The 17003-nt window shown below is 41.2% G+C and overlaps 1 protein-coding gene and 1 non-coding gene across 3 annotated transcripts in view; both read right to left on the reverse strand.

Moving 5' to 3' along the window:
* Positions 1-3533, reverse strand: part of cadm3 (cell adhesion molecule 3) — a 131971-nt gene extending 128438 nt beyond the window's left edge. For both annotated transcript variants that reach the window (XM_061693091.1, XM_061693090.1), the window contains exon 1: positions 3286-3533. The gene's annotated coding sequence lies outside the window, so the exon portion shown is untranslated. The remainder of the gene's footprint in view (positions 1-3285) is intronic.
* A 6924-nt stretch (positions 3534-10457) lies between these two features.
* trnar-ucu (transfer RNA arginine (anticodon UCU)) lies at positions 10458-10531 on the reverse strand. Its single transcript has one exon. It is a non-coding gene; the product is annotated as a tRNA-Arg (tRNA).
* Positions 10532-17003: the final 6472 nt, after the last annotated feature.

The raw sequence follows: 17003 nt of genomic DNA on the forward strand, positions 1-17003 counted from the left end.
AAAGAATCTATTACAATAACAATTCCAGTGGCATAGCAAGCTGTGCAGTGAACAAGTGACTGTTGAGCATCTATGTACAAGTGGAAAAGCATCCATTTCAAAATATGTACAGTACAATATTGATCCATGCAGTGGAATAGTGTCTATTGAGCAGTGCAAAAGCATCAATTGTTGGCCATGGAGTGGAATTACAAGTCTTGCAGTGCAAAAGGGTCAGTAGTGAGTTGAGCCATGCAGTTGAAACGGTTCAGTAGTGAGCATTGCAGTGGAATGACAACCCGTCCAGTGGAAAAATATCTATTGAGCAATGGAAAAACATCAACAACATTCGCGAACTGTACAGTGGAAAAGGGTCAGTAGCATGGAGGACTATGGTCAGTAGTGAGCCAAGAAGTGCAATGGAAAAGCATCCACAGCAGTCTGTGTATGAGAAAAAAGCCAATGGTGAACAATGCAGTGGAAAAGGGGTCAGAACAGTGGAAAAGCATCAATTTTGAGGAACAGTGGAACCTCGATAGAACGGACAAAGAGGGGTGGGGGGGTCGGCCTATATAGCCGACTGTCCGTTACATTGAAACGCTTTTTTTTTTTTTTTTTTTGAGGCCATATGCAGCCGTAATGCTGTACAGTACAAAAACAACAGTCCAAAGTTATTGTAAATAAAGAAATTTGTGTTTTGTATTCTCTCTCTCTCTATACGCACAATAGACACGGCCGCCACGTCAATATCACACATTCAACATGGCCACCACGTCAATACCCTACTTTCAACATGGCTGCCACATAGGCACGGGAGGCACGTCTTTTGAAATTGAATCGAGTCATATTGTATATCTGTGACCCGGAAATACGTCAGTCCCCTTCTGTGCCTGTGTTGCGCCACAGCGCCAGTAAACAACAGCGGCCAATTCTGGAACTAACAGACTTTGTCAACGGCAGTTTAAGTAACAAATGAAAACTAGTTTTGGACACATTGTTGAGACCCAACGAACTGTTCTATCCGATATTTGTTATATTGGGGTCCGTTTTACCAAGGTACCACTGTATACTGTATATTTTGAAGGACCGATTGTGATCCATGCAGTCGTAACAGAGGCGTCCTGTGCAGTCCAGCCACCTCTGCGATCAAACCTGCGCACCACCGCCATCACCAGTTGAGCGTTTAATGCACTAACTGCTAGGCTAAAACCCGGGCTGTCAACCTACCGGCCAGCAGAGTCTTAGGGTAATGGATGAGTGACGTTCACTGACACTGTCGGCAAGGGCTCCCTGGCACCCATTACACAGTAGCAAAAGTGTCTACTGTGCAACGGAAAAGCATCAATTGCAAGTAGAAAACTATCAATAGTGAACGGTGTAGTGGAAATGCTAACTATAGAGTGGAAAAAGGTCATGAGTGATACGTGCAGTGAAATAGCAACTATTGTGTGCCATGCAGTGGACTAAGCAAGTCAAGCGGTAGAAAATCAACCATCTTCAAGAGCACTTGTCATTAGGGTGGCGGGTGAGCTTGAAGCTAGGGCTGCATGATATATTGTTAGAGCATCGTCATCGCAATGTGTGCATGCGCAATTGTCACATCACAAGGTCTTGGAATGTAAGAGGCCAAAGAACTCGGGTACCCAACATACACTGCGCGCATCATTCCACCAATCATATTTGTACTATGAATTATTTGACAGAAAGCAAAACATTCTCCAAATAAGAGGCATAATGTTCTTGCTTTAAGTTGTTTATTTGTCACTCCCAGCTGTAGTTTAATTTAAAACAGTCAAGCAAAAAAAAAATGAGGACACAGGAAACAATTTCACGCCTGCATTTAATCTACAGTATAGCTCTTCAGAATGCAATGAACAAACAACGGATTACACTTGACGGGAGGGGCGGGTGGAGAGCTACGGCTGGATTGAAGGGGCACACACTTAAGGTGCACGCTCAATGTATGGTGTTCGTTAAACTAATGCACTAAAATAAAGAAATACTAATGCATATTATGTTAAAATGTGTAAAATAACTGATTTATTAAAAACAAATGAGCAGTGTTAGTCATGTGCTAATGACTACACAGTATAACTGGCCATGAAAATAAATTATTTGAACTTCATGTCTGGTTGTCAGTACTACAGTGCATTTAAATAAAGGTAGACTTCACGCAAATGATTCAGCTTACTTCTGTGCTCTATTGAGCAGAATTTAGCTTATTTTATCATTATTATTTTTATCATAAACTGTCCAAACAATACATAGAGTGAAAAACAGAAATGTGTGCCGCTTTTCATGTTACCCTTTCATTCCCCCCCACCCCCCACCCCCCACATTGAAATATATATTGCGAGTTTATGAAAAATCGCAATGTCATTTCCCCCCCCCCCCCAATCTCTTGCAGCCATACTTGGGGAACAAGGCGGAGTGTACCCTGGACTGGTCGCCAGCCAATCGCAGCTAGGAGTGAGCCGTGCAATGCAAAAGGACCCAATAGAGAACCGACCAGTAGAAAAGTGTCTATTGAGCGATGGGAAAAACATCAATAGCGAAATATGCAGTGAAGGATCAGTTGCGAGTCGAACCTTGCAGCGGGATATCAACTACCGGGCAGTGCCAAAGCATCACTGCATCTTACTGAGCAATGTAAAAAGCATCAATGACTCGACACGCAGTGTAAAAAGCAAGCAAGTAGTGCAGCGTAAAAGGGGACATCGGTGTTTACAAGCAGTGTGAAGTGAAGCTGAAAAAAAAACTCTGCTTTTAATGGGAATTAACAAAGCGGCACTCAGGTGCACCTGTCCGTCCCACACACGCGCGCGTCTGAAAATAGCCGCGCGCGCACGCTCATTGTCACCGCCGCGCAGCCAGCGAGCGAGCGAGCGTCGCCTGCGGGACGGGCGGACGGTTAGGGCGGGGAAAGGGAGGAGGGAAAGGATGGAGGATGGGGTTCGATTATTGCAACACACTTGATTTATCACGTCATAACAATAATGTCCGACGAGAACAACACGTGATGGTGACGACGATGAAGGCACTTTTTTTCTTTTTTTTTTACTCTATGTACAGTGAGAGCCTTTTCCAAACTAGTAAAACAACAACACACGAAGCAACACAAAGGGATTATGATGTTGATGATCTCGCATAACAGATTAAAGCGCGCACGCGCCAGTGAGGGCAGTGTGCTCACCGTGCACGCGCACGCACATTCCTGCAGACGCGTGACAGGTGTCTCGACTATCACGCTCCCTCCCAAAATAACAAGAAAAACACTAAGGAAGGGTAAGAAGCGTGCACACGCACCGTTACGTTCCGCCTCTCGTTGTCTCCACTTAGGTCCGCTGTTCGCGTTTCCCTCCCGCGTGACGCTCTCGCTCTCTCTCTCCTTTGCGTCTTCTTCTCCTACTCCACTTCTCTTTTTCCTACTCCCTTCTTCTTTTTAACCTCCTCCTTCTTCTTGTTGCGTGTGTTGTTGTTGTTGTTGTTGTTGTTGTTTTCACTCCCCCCCCCCCCCTTTTCACGCGCTTCTCTGCACACGGCTGCCGCTCACTGCAGCAAAACACAGTCTGGACTGGATGGAGAGCGAGGGAGGGAGGGACGAGCGAGGGAGAGGGCGAGAGAGAGAGAGAGAGAGAGAGAGAGAGAGAGAGAGAGAGAGAGAGAGAGAGATGGAGAGAGGGAAGGCGTGAGGGAGGGGATTTTAATAGCATTTGGCCCACAACGAACGAAAGAACAGAGCAGGCTCGGGCCAGAGCCAAGGGAAGAAAAAGGAAGGGGGGTTGTGTGTCTGTGTGTCTCTGTGTGTGTGTGTGTGTGTGTGTGTGTGTGCGTGTGTGAGAGAATAAAACGTCATCATCACTATTGTCGAGGAGAATAAACTAGAGGTGAACAAAAAGGCCACGAGAATAGTCAGCAGCTTCGGATGTAGCAGAAACAACCTTTTACATGTGTCAATAACAGAGCTTTAGTACATGAATAAATAATATATAGACAGGAGACTAGATTATATTATGCATGCTAGATATGCAAATGTGAATGTGAAAAGCAGCAGGAATAGTCAGTAGCATTGTATGTAGTCAGCAAAAATGATACATGTTAATAAAGTAGCGACATGTAAATACATTTTTTTAAAATTCATATTCGGTGTCATAGCACCTGGTCCGAGCCTACAACACCTTCATGAAGGTGGGAGGGGGGCCTTGAGGACGGAACTTTGCTTCAATGTAATTATTTGTCAACGGGGTGGGTCTTCCGGCCCCCTGCCAGACAGGACTATCCCAGCTATCTTCGGGCGAGAGGCGAGGTACACCCTGAACTGGTCCCCAGCCAAACACAGGGCACACATAAACAAACAACTTTTCACACTTACATTCACACCTACGGGCAATTTAGAGTCTTCAATTAAGCTACCATGCATGTTTTGGGGGATTTGGGAGGAAACCCGAGTACCCCGAGAAAACCCACGCAGGCATGAGGAGAACATGCAAACTCCACACAGGCGAGGCCGGGATTTGAACCCCGGTCCTCAGAACTGTGAGGCAGACGTGCTAACCAGTCGCCCACCGTGCCGCTCAGACATTATTAAATTAACTTCAAGTGATTAACATTTATTTTTGGTGGCCTAACCCTCACTTGCAATAATTATATATTATATTGTGTTTGCAGTATGTTTTGGGTCATTGTCTTGTTGCATGATGAAGCTTCTCCCGATTAGTTTGGAGGCATTTTTCTGTAAATGGCCAGAATAGCCCAAGCCATGACATTACCTCCACCATGCTTCACAGATGAGCTTGTGTGTTTTGGACCATAAGCAGATCCTACCCCATACTTTGGCCTTTCCATCACTTTGCTAGAGGTTAAACTTGGTCTCATCAGTCCAAAAAACTGTTTCAAATCTTTGTGGCTCATCTCTGTACTTCTTTGCAAAATCCAATCTGGCCTTCTGATTCTTTTTGATGAAGAGTGGTTTGCATCTTGTGGTATGGGCCTGTATATTTCTTCTCTCGAAGTCTTCTTCGAACAGCTGATTGTGATACCTTCACCCCTGCCCTGTGGAGGTTTGCAAAGCATCTTGTCTGACAATTTATAGAAAAATGCATCCAAACTAATCGGGAGAAGCTTCATCATGCAACAAAGCAATGACCCAAAACACACAGCCAACACAAAAAAGGACTTCATCAGGGAGAAAAAGTGAAAGGTCTTAGACTGTCCAAGTCAGTCACCGGACCTTAACCCGATAGAGCATGCATTTTACCTCCTGAAGAAGAGACTGAATGGAGAAACCCTCAGAAACAAACAAGAACTGAAAGAGGCTGCAGTAAAGGCCTCGAAAAGCATTCCAAATGAAGCATGCAACAATCTGGTGGAGTTAATGGGTCGCAGGCTTGATCCAGTTCTTGCAAGTAAGGGTTATACCACCAAATATCAAATGTTATTCACTTTAAGTTAATTGAATAATGTCTGTCCCAATACCTTTGCTCACTTGAAAAGTGGGTGGCTTCAAACAAAAGGTGCTCTGTCCTGAGTTTTTTAACACATCTAGATGTAAATAACATGAAATGAAAGCTGACATTCAGATCTTTTGTCTTATATTCATCTTTTGATCTGAAACCCAAATGTCTTCAGTATAGAACAAAAATAAAGGAATTCACCTTTCCGTTCCAATGCTTTTGGAGAACACTGTATATGCATACGTGAATGTATCTGTGTAGATTCTCAGTTATCCAGGTCATGGTGATGCACAATGTGAATGTGAACAAAAGCAGTAAGAATAGTCAGCAGCGTTGGATGTAGCAAAAAAATATAATGTCAATAAAAGTGTCTAGAAATAGATAAATGATATACAAACACAAGATAATGCTATATTGTGCATACTATATAAGCAGATGTGAATGTGACCAAAAATCAGCAATAGTCAGCAGCGTTGTATGTAGAAAAAAAAACGATATATGCATGAATAAAGTAGTGATACATGAATAAGTAAATATTGTGTATAATATTAAATATTGTGCAATGTTCATGCTATCTATGCAAATGTGAAAGTGAACAAAACGCAGCAAGAAAAGTCAACAGCAATGTATGCAGCAAAACAATACATGTAGCTAAACATGAATGAATAATACATAAAGAGGATGATACTAAGTGATGCATACTATACAGTACATGTAGATGAAAGTGAACAAAAGCAGCAAGAACAGTCAGCAATGTAGGATGTAGCATACATACATACATGACATACATGTCAAAAAGAAGTGATAAATATATAAATACATACTGTAGTTTACAGTGATGTACAACAACTTGATAGTGTCATATTTTGATATCACAATATTAAATAACTTTGAAACAATTCATACAAAAAGTCACTTTTGTCTGTCGGCGTATGAGATACTCTACAGTGAGAGACAACAATGTTATTTTAGGGGGGTAAAATTTCCTATTATTGCGTAAAACAAATTGATAGTGCTACGATATTTTGATAATATGATACAACATCATAGAAACTTTTAAAAAGTCATATAAAAAGTCACTTTTCTCAGTTGGTGAATCGATACGGTACTACGGGATGACAACGTCATCCCGAGCCGATCTTTGAGATCGTAAATCAGTACGATGTTACCAAAAAAAATAACAAGTATCGGATCGGACTGGATTTAAAATCTCTGATTTTAGCACTCTTATACACGCAGTCTATTCCATGCTCTGCTCCAACACTTTTATCAAGCAGACCCCGGACAGGATGCCGATCCCACGTGATCACAACAACAGGGTGCTAATGTGCTAACATAGTAGCAAGGAGTAAGATTGAATGTTGCTGGCCTAAAGTCGTTTTACACACACACACACACAGACACACACACACAGACACACACACACACACACACACAATTGTTGCGGCTGTCCTTTCCAGTGCCGTACAACGTCTGCCTCACAGTTCTGAGGACCGGGGTTCAATCCCCGGCCCGCCTGTGTGGGTTTTCTACGGGCACTCCGGTTTCCTCCCACATCCCAAAAACATGCATGGTAGGTGAATTGACAACTCCAAATTGCCCGTAGGTGTGAATGAGAGTGCGAATGGTTGTTTGTTTGCATGTGCCCTGCGATTGGCTGGCGACCAGTTCAGGGTGTAACCCGACTCAGAAAATGGATGAATGGATGGAAACCACAATAATAACCATACTGTCCAATGGCGATGAAAAAAAAAAAAGAATAAAACATTTTCCCTGAGGAATTTGTGTGACGCTCCCAAAGCATTTGCATGCACTTAATGCTGAATTTGCATGTTGTCCGTCCCATTTGGGAATGAGGATGGTGTGGGTGGGGGGTTGTTCAATTTGCCAGAGAGGATTAAGGATTAGTTTTAGTGGCGGATTAAGTTTGTGCGAATGTGTGTGTATGTTTGTGTGCATGCAACATGACGGGGTTAAACATGGATGACGGCAGCCTCAAGCGCCAAACAAAAATAATAATACAAGCAACAAGGGAGAAGGGGGGCTGGGATCGTGGTGTTGCGGGGGGATTACGGTCCGTTTGAGAGATCTTTAAGCATACAGCTGCTCAGAATACTTTTAAAATATTTTTAAATAAAAGTGGGATTCAATTCCTTTTTTTATGTTGAAGGGAATAAAAATAACCAACGATTCTTGAAGGATTCACAACAGGGACCCCCTCGCAAACAAGCATCTCAGGGTCTTTATACCACATATAGAAATTTTCAACAACTTCGACTTAAAACATACTGGAAAAATATTGACAAAAATATACACTGTCTCTATATGGTGGCAACTGTTATTTTTAGCACAATACAAAATAAAATAAAAAAATACACAATATTTATTTCAAAAATATTATTCAAGTAAAATGACAAATACGATTAGAAATATATTTTACAAATTCCTAATCACATTAAAATATAATTGATTAAAACATTAAAGCTTATTTTAAAAAGAAAAAATATTTTAAAACTTATTATTATATAAAAGAGTAAGTCTAATAACTAATAAAATGTCATAAAAAGTATACAATTAAATATACAAATACAAATAAAATACATAGTTAAAATGTATACAAATAAATGAAAGAAACAAAAAATAAACAGGATATAATAATATATAAATACAAATTTAAAAACAAAAAACAAATATTTTGTAGGAATATAAAAATGTAAACGATAAAATTAAAACAACAAAAAAATATATTCAATTAAAAAGCGAAACTAAAAAATATGGTAAACTATAATATAAATCAATGAATTTAATAATGAACATACTATAAAATAATTTACAAATAATTACAACAAAATCACAATAATATAAATAATTTAAAGCAAAATACAATACATTTTCAAAAACAAATAAAATAAAAAAGTCATAAAAATAAAAAGTGATTTAAAAAAGTGTGTTTTTAAACCAAATTTGGGAGATGTTCTAAAAATATTTTAATCAAACAAAATAATTGTTTAAAAAAGGTGGTGGGATTCGGATATTTTGGACACATAAAATACTACAATAGATCAAATTAGAGCTGGGCGATATGAAAAAAAAAATCTATCACGATGTGGGCCATTTTACATCACGATAACGATATACCACGACATAGTACATTTTCAGCTATTCTATGAAAAATTGATTCATCATGCCAATAAAAATGAGTTTGTTTTCTCTGGTTACTAGTATTTTTATTTTTTAAATTACTAATGTATTTACTAAAATGAAAACCCGAGACACTGCAAATGCAAATATCCTGGAAATAAGCCCAATGAATATTAGCACTCATGGTTTCACTAAATTAAAATGTCTTGGATTTCTTCATAAATTACAATTAATTAGGATTACATTTTTTAAAATAAATTAACTTCAATTGCATTTTATCAATTAACACATTCACTGCCATTGACGGCTTTAGAAGTCAAATATCCATGTTAACTGGGAAGGCTGGCAGTGAATGAGATAAGTGCAACAGCAATCGAGGATTTTGTGTTGCTTGAATTCACCACTGATTTTTATCTTATTTTTTCAAACGTACAGATTTATAGTTTGGCTTTCTATTCGGGGGACACTACTCCTGACTTTCGTGGTTATCTCCCCTAAGTAAGAAAATATAACACCTTGAGGCTAATCAACTGGCTCTCTATCTTCAAGACTCTATGCACCCTGATGGCGTCTTTTATCTCGCCACCTTGTGCTATACACACAATATAGTACCACTATGCAGCACACCACCGATTGAATTTCTTACCCGATCCTTCTCGCTGTTAGGCCCCCCAATAGTAGTTTTGTAGATTTCGTATAATGTTGCAGGATTTATATCCAAATTTACTGCCTTCTTGTGTGCCTTTCCGCGGTTGTCTACATTAACTTTCTTTAGCCCATTGGCTGCAACATCTTCCACAAATTTCGGCGAGTAATTTCAGCAATATTTAATTAATGCATCTCATCTACAGCACCCTCTTTGACCGTAAAACAAAGCTACGTGTGGATTTTCGCACAGTTTTCAACCGTCTATGGTTTGGCATGTCACATTTTGTCATCTGCTTGCTTGACCAATCACCGATCGCCTGTTTACCTCTGCCGGCCCGCAACTTTCATTTTAAAAAAAAATCAATACATCCTATTTTTGTTGAATTACAAGAAATAAACGTTTAAATCGTCGTTTTGAGAGCTGCTGACCACTCTGAAAAAGGTTTTATTGACTGTAAACTTAAAAAATATGCATCGTGCAGCCGTGTCCTTCTTCCCTTGCCGAGGTGATATAAATGCGCTGCCACATTAAAGGTAGCCCCTGCGTGCATCCTCTGAGCTTTGCAAAATAAAAAATAAAAGGTCCTCTTAGGCATCCTCAGCATTTTTTTTTTTTTTTTTTTTTTTTATTGAGTTGCTTGAATTAAGGTCTCATTTCAGCCCTACAGCATACATTGTGGGAATCTTTGCATCAAAGTGCATAAGTGACAATTGAAACGGTAGAAAACAAACGGCGCGATAGACATTTTTCTATTGCCCCCAGGATATAATGTATATCGCCATATCACCCAGCTTTTGTTAAAATAATGTGGGGAAAAAAACTATACAGTTAAAACATGCAAACAAAAAATTTCAACAAAATGAAGTTTGCATTTGAATGATAAAATACAGCTACGCCTCAAATGACGTAAATATTTAAACGGGGGTGGGGAAGACACGCTTTGCCGTCAGTTGTGTGTGCTCATGACACACACACACCCACACACACACAAAGCCGGCACAATGTACACCACACGGGTTTCACTTTTTACAAAGTACAAATTAGCATATAAAAGTGAGCGCAACCTTTGCTTGGAAAAATTATTATTCAACTCAAATCTGAACAAGAAAGGTGGTGATGTCTCACACAAAGTCTTCTCATCCTTTGATGAATCCCATCCACTAAAGCTATAAATAGAACAGCACAGATGGCTTTCTATTCCCCCGTCACATTTCCAAAAATGCCACAGCCACGAACATCTCTGCCGGGACTCGAACCCGGAGCCTCTGGATTAGAAGTCCAGCGCGCTATTCCATTGCGCCACAGAGACTTAGGCACCAGAAGCGGCGTATATCGAAGATTTATACTCCACCCGCCGCATCCCTCAGCATCAGGACCACGGCCTAGAGTCAGTGCACTGCCACCCGACAGGGGGTGCTGGAGAGGCGAATTCCATGAGTGCAAGTTAGGAAAAGAAGGGAAGAAAAACCCACACACAAAAAATAAAACTTGAAAAAACAAGTTGGGGAAAAACAACACAATATTAAAGTGGCCAATTTTCTCTACCGGAAAGGCATTCATGCTGGGCGAGAAAGGTAATCCTCCCACCCCAAAATAAAGAAAATAAATATCATAATAATATTGCAATACATTCCAAATAAATGACAAAAAATAGACCGTTTGCTCACAAGAAAATGCATTTAAATTACATTTTTTAAATATATATGAAGTGAAACGAATACTATAAAATGGAAATATGTCAAGAGAACAAAAAGTCAAAGTACTGTAAGAATAAAAAATACTATTGAATAAATGATTTGTAAAAGAAATGCTGCATTTTTTAAAATTGTAAAACATAAATCAAATTTGTGTTGTGCTTTTGTTAATACACAAACAAAAGCAATATGAGTATAAACTGTTATTTTGGGAAGATTCCAATTACAAACAAAATTGTTGGTCACTGAAATAACTTGAAATGGACAAAATGAATGATGCATATAACTTTACTAAAAGTCCATCCATCCATCCATCCATTTTCTGAGCCGCTTCTCCTCACTAGGGGCGCGGGCGTGCTGGAGCCTATCCCAGCTGTCATCGGGCAGGAGGCGGGGTACACCCTGAACTGGTTGCCAGCCAATCGCAGGGCACATACAAACAGACAACCATTCGCACTCACAGTCATGCCTACGGGTAATTTAGAGTCTCCAATTCATGCATGTTTTTGGGATGTGGGAAGAAACCGGAGTGCCCGGAGAAAACCCACGCAGGCGGGGCCGGGGATTGAACCCGGATCCTCAGAACTGCGAGGCTGACGCTCTAACCAGTCGGCCACTGTGCCAGCCTCTACTAAGAGTCACCCAATGAAAATCAGACACAGCTTTTGAATTGTGGTTCAACATAATCATTTTAAAATGAAACTAATGAAACAGGCCTGGGGAAAAAAATAATGGTACCCCTACCATAGGGATATGTTAAACTAAAGGGCCTATCTCACTGGCGGAGGCGTTGCCGAGACTGCCGAGGATGATCAATCGCGGTGACTCCGGGACCCGGGAGCCCAAAATATTGCTTGCCCTCTCACCAGTAAGATGTCTCCAGACACGGCGACAACCAGTTCAGCCGGAAGTCACTGATATAGCCCTATATACAGTATATTCTTTCACGTATATTTGGGTGTTTGTGGTTTTTTTAAATAGGGAGATGGAAAGTTCATATTGATTTATTGCCTACAGAGAGGAGACATCGTTTTCCACGTTAATTCTTAATGCAGACACACAGGCTTAATACAAGCTCGTAATTCACTTACACTATGAACGGGCTGGGCAATGAATCGAATTTTAATTGCAATTAAAATGTTGCCATCACACAATTACGAAAACATTGTAATCGAAGTAAAATAAGTCACTGATAACGTTAGTGACAATTATTTAGTTTCGCGCTCGAACTCGCAAATGGCTGATATATGCCGAAGTTTCGTCGGCGGCTGTCCGTGCTCGGCCGCTGGAGCACAGACACTTGCGCAGTTTTCTATAATGAAGAAAATGTCTATAAAATCCAAAATATTGGGTGATCATTCTGATATTTTCAGAGGTTGAAGTAAGTCGCGAATTCTGGTGACGACTCATCGCAGTTTTGTGACATGAAGCAATGTTAAGCTTTTTTATATAGTGAGCATAGGTGGAGGAAAGCGCTTAATGTCCATAAAATCCTAAATCTTATATTTTCAGAGGTTGAAGTGGGCAGAGGTAGAGGTTAACATACATTTTGGTGCTGACTGATCGCAGTTTTGTGACATTAAGCGACGTTGGTTTTTTTTCTATATAGTTGCCGGACAGCAAACATGCATCGGACCGATGTTGGGCTTACAGATGCACGTCGGCCAGCAGTTGCTAACGTCTGACCATCATCGGCCGAAAACTGTACCAGGAGTCCGTATCCCGGCTGCCAGCTCGACACATCCATCCATCCATTTTCTGTACCGCTGCTTCTCACCAGTGTCGCGGGCGTGCTGGAGCTTATCCCAGCTAGCTACGGGCGAGAGGCAGGGGTACACCCTGAACTGGTCGCCAGCCTACACATATAATAGGTAAATCGACCAGCTGCCTGTGATTCTCACGAATTAGCTGATAAATCGGTGTGTATCTGATTTACGAGCCAGCAATGTTTTGCAAAAATTATTTCATTATGTAAACTGTTCGTCTTTCATTTTCCACCGTTTTTCCACACTTTGTTCTGTTTTCACCCGGCCGGGTTATATAGACTTGAGTTCAGCGTCTTCAATACATTCAACTCGGTCTAACAGATGATGTAAAACATAAATCTGTCAACACAAAACACGACAACATGTGATATCAAAGTGATGTGCTCGTGGTTCCCCCCCAGCAGGCTGTCAAAGGCGGAATTGGGTCCTGACTTTGCTGTTGTTTATTGATGCTGTTATTGTTATTCATTGTATTGTTCTCTCATTTTTGCTGGAGATTTGTAAAGGAGGTTAATTAATCTGAATTATGGGTCTTCATTACAAACAAACATGAAATTAGTTTGTTATTTTTAAAAGTCAGTATTTTTTTTCCACATTGGATGATAAAACGTTGGTGTTGTTCTTCCGTGGGGTGATGTTTATTAAGTAATAGGATTTACAATGCACATGGAGCAAGTGAATCACAGAGAGACAAGCAAACCAATAAGAAGCTAAATGGCACGGGGAATGAGTCACAGCAGACTTTACAGTATAATCGAAAAGGTCCGGCATGAATGAATAAAGGTAAAAAAAAAAAGAAAGCCATATGAAGATGCCCCCTGGCCGGCAATCCATCTTAAATCGTTCAGACGTCGTGTGGTGGTAATTTTTGATGGCTAAATGCTGCTGACTTGGCGACATATTGCCAATGAGCAAACGCTCTGCCTGCAACATCGTAGTGATGGAACTTTTTATGGCGGGCCCAACATTTGTATTTAAGCACCTTTACTCTAGCTGTTGTTTTGAACACACAAAAATCCAAACACAAAAACATCCAAACGTGTCCAAAGTACACAAAAATGTGTTTCTCACCATTGTGTTGCAGGGGAAGTAAAACGAAGCCACAAAAAAAAAAAAAAAAAAAAAAAAACTTTAAACCTTATTCAGCATGGTGTTTCATGTGCCTGGAAGACAAGATTAAACACATACCAACACCAAAACAGCACCAAGCCAAAACTGAACATTGCACCTTCATTACATTCACTTGGCAACAATAAAAGTTGCGGTAAGTAGGAGTGCTTTCTGCAGGCTCAAGTAACACAATCAAAACACACTGCAGACAACACACGCTGCCAGTAATTGTGAAGTCATTGTGCAGAGAGTGTATTGAAGGTGCATTCTTTTTTTTCAAACTTTCAGGTCCAAAATGTGAGCTGACAAGCAAGCCACAAACGCACAGTTCAAGCAATTTAGTGCAAGCTAACTGGCTCCACAGCTGCCTGCCAGTGTGTGTGTGTGTTTCCTGATAAGCAACACGTCTAAACTGACACAAGTTTGGAAACTATAGCCAGTGAAAAACACATAACACTCAAGAGACAACTGCCTCTATTGACCTCATCTCTCTATGTGCTATTTGTGGGCGATGGGGACAGAGACCGACAGCAAATAGCAAAAATCCGCGAATAACTGAAGCGCCAGTAAAATTGCCACCAAAAATAAAATAAAAAAAAATATATTTTTTTTTAAATCTGAAAAAATATATTAATTTGTTATTATTGTAATTCATCCATCCATCTTGTTCATCTTATCCGGGGTCAGGTCGCAGGGCCAGCAGCTTTAGCAGGGAAGCCAAGACTTCCCTCTCCCCAGCCACTTCGTCAAGCTCTTCCGGGGGAATCCCGAAGCGTCCCAAGCCAGTTGGGAGACGTAGTCCTGGTTCATCCCCGGTGGCTCCTCCTGGTGGGACGTGCACGGAACACCTCACCAGGGAGGCATCAGGGGGTCATCTTAATCAGATGCCCAAGCCACCTCATCTACCTCATCATCATGCAGAAGAGCGGTGGCTCAACATTGAGCTGCTCCCAGAGGACCGAGCTTCTCACCATATCTCAGAGGGAGAGCCCGGACACCCTGCGAAGGAAACTCACTTCAGCCGCTTGTATGCGGGGATCTTGTTTTTTTTTGGACCCGCAGCTTGTGACTATTGGTGAGGGTAGGAATGTAAATCGACCGGTAAATCAAAAGCTCCGCCTTTCGGCCCAGCTCCTTCTTCACCACGACAGACCAATACAAAGTCCATCCATATCACTGCAGACGTCGAACTGATCCACCTGTTGAGCTCCCGTTCCATTCTTCCCTCAACTTGTGAACAAGTCCCCTGGATACTTGCACTCCTCCACCTGGGGCAGAATTTCATCCCCGATCTGTAGAGGGCACTCCACCCTTTTCTGACTGAGGACCATGGTCTCAGGTTTGCAGGTGCCGAGTGTCATCCCGACCACGTCACACTCGGCTGTGAACCGTTCCAGTGAGAGTTGAAGCTTGCGGTTTGATGAAGACAACAGAACCACATAATCTGCAAAGAGCAGAAACGTAATACTGAGGTCACCAAACCGGAACCCCCTCAATGCCCTGGCTGCGTCTAAAAATTCTTTCCATAAAGGTTAGGAACAAAATCACAGACAAGGGGCAGGCTTAGTGGAGTCCAACTCTTTCGTTTTCTTTTTTAATCTATCGATCTGTCTCTCTATGGATCGATCTAAAGTCAAACAGAGTCAAGTTTAGTGCTGCCTTCAGTGACAGTCTGAAATCAGTTTTCCTCACACAACTGAGTTATTGTTCTATCTGTCTGTCAGGTGTTGCCCTCAATGACAGTCTGAAGTTGACTAACATTTATGCATCTAACCTAATCATGTCTGGTGTTGCCTTCAGGTACAGTCTGACATCACGGTTTTCCTTACATAACTGAGTATAGGCTCCAAAAGTCCTTAAATGTTCAAGTTCAACTGTCTGTATCAGAAAGGTTCCGGGACCCTTTCAAACCCAAACCACAAACTACAAATGTTCCCCTTCAGTGTGGAACAGAAGATCAACCAGCACATCCACAAAGAGAAACTGCGGTGCTTTCTTGGTTCAGTGCAAGAGAAGAGGTCACGCCTGCTCCCGATACCCCGAACATGTGAGTTCCTAGCTGAGAAGAACATCGCAGTGCTGGGGCGACCTCTCTCACCTGACCTGATATTTTGTTCTCTTTCCCAAGCTCTGGGGGTCATCAAGGGGACCTGTTTTGAAGACATGAATGACATCAAGATAGGGACTAACACGGAGGTTCCCAGAGAATTTTTCCAGGATTGCACGAAGACATGCTTAAGAAGGCTGGGAAAGTGCAATGGACTCCAAGGGGAATCCTATCAAGGGGAAAACCTGTAGTTTGAAGTATGGAGTTCAAATATATCTTTTTTCACACCAGACCTTGAACTCTTCTGACACATCTGCCTATCTTTCCATCCATCAATCCATGGTGTTTGCATTTAGTCTGAAATCACAGTTGTACGATTGAGTAGTTGATACAAATGAGTTTCCGTCTTACCTAGCTCATTAAAAAATAAAAACATTCCTTTCAACCATTGATAAAAAATTTAATGTCCGTTTCTAAAACCTTATCATTTGAAATAGAAGCAATCTGATCCAATGTCAAGACAGAGAAAAAAAACCCTCCAAAAATCTATTTAATCAAAAATCTTTAACATCATTTACTGCCAAACTTTTGAACAACAAAAACGACTGCCTGTATGCTTCTACTCTACGTTACCACAGAGTCTCTCGGGAAACAGGTTAAGCGGTGTTTGTGTAACCCAGCGAACCGACACGCAAACAAACTGACGGAGGTAAACGGTGCATTTGTGTTCTTTTCCTGAAATCCCCTATGGTAACGTGTTAGAGCAAGAGTAGCCATTACACCTGCGCTTGCTTTTCAGTTACACCAGCGCAGCTAAGCAAAGCAAAGAGCAGGAGTCGCTCTTATGTCAGCTGCCCGACGGGAGGTCTGACCCCGCCCAGGGGCACACACGGGTGGGAAAAGGCAGCCAGGCAGGCAGCCTGTTCACATGTACCACTTTACTTACGCCCACATTTAAAAAAAAAATAGTAATAATAAAAAAATACAACAACAAAAAAACATGGACTCTCATCCTCACATTCTACATCAGACACTGCAACTTGCAAAAGCTAAAATATGAATGGCTGTCTGGAGTCCACACACAAGTACTGAGCACTGAAGAAAAGTAATTAAAGACACCAAAGAAGGAGCAAAAAAAAGGACACATTACGTAAGAAGATATTT

This window comes from Phycodurus eques, chromosome 13 (genome assembly GCF_024500275.1).
Source record: "Phycodurus eques isolate BA_2022a chromosome 13, UOR_Pequ_1.1, whole genome shotgun sequence".
Lineage (NCBI taxonomy): Eukaryota > Metazoa > Chordata > Actinopteri > Syngnathiformes > Syngnathidae > Phycodurus > Phycodurus eques.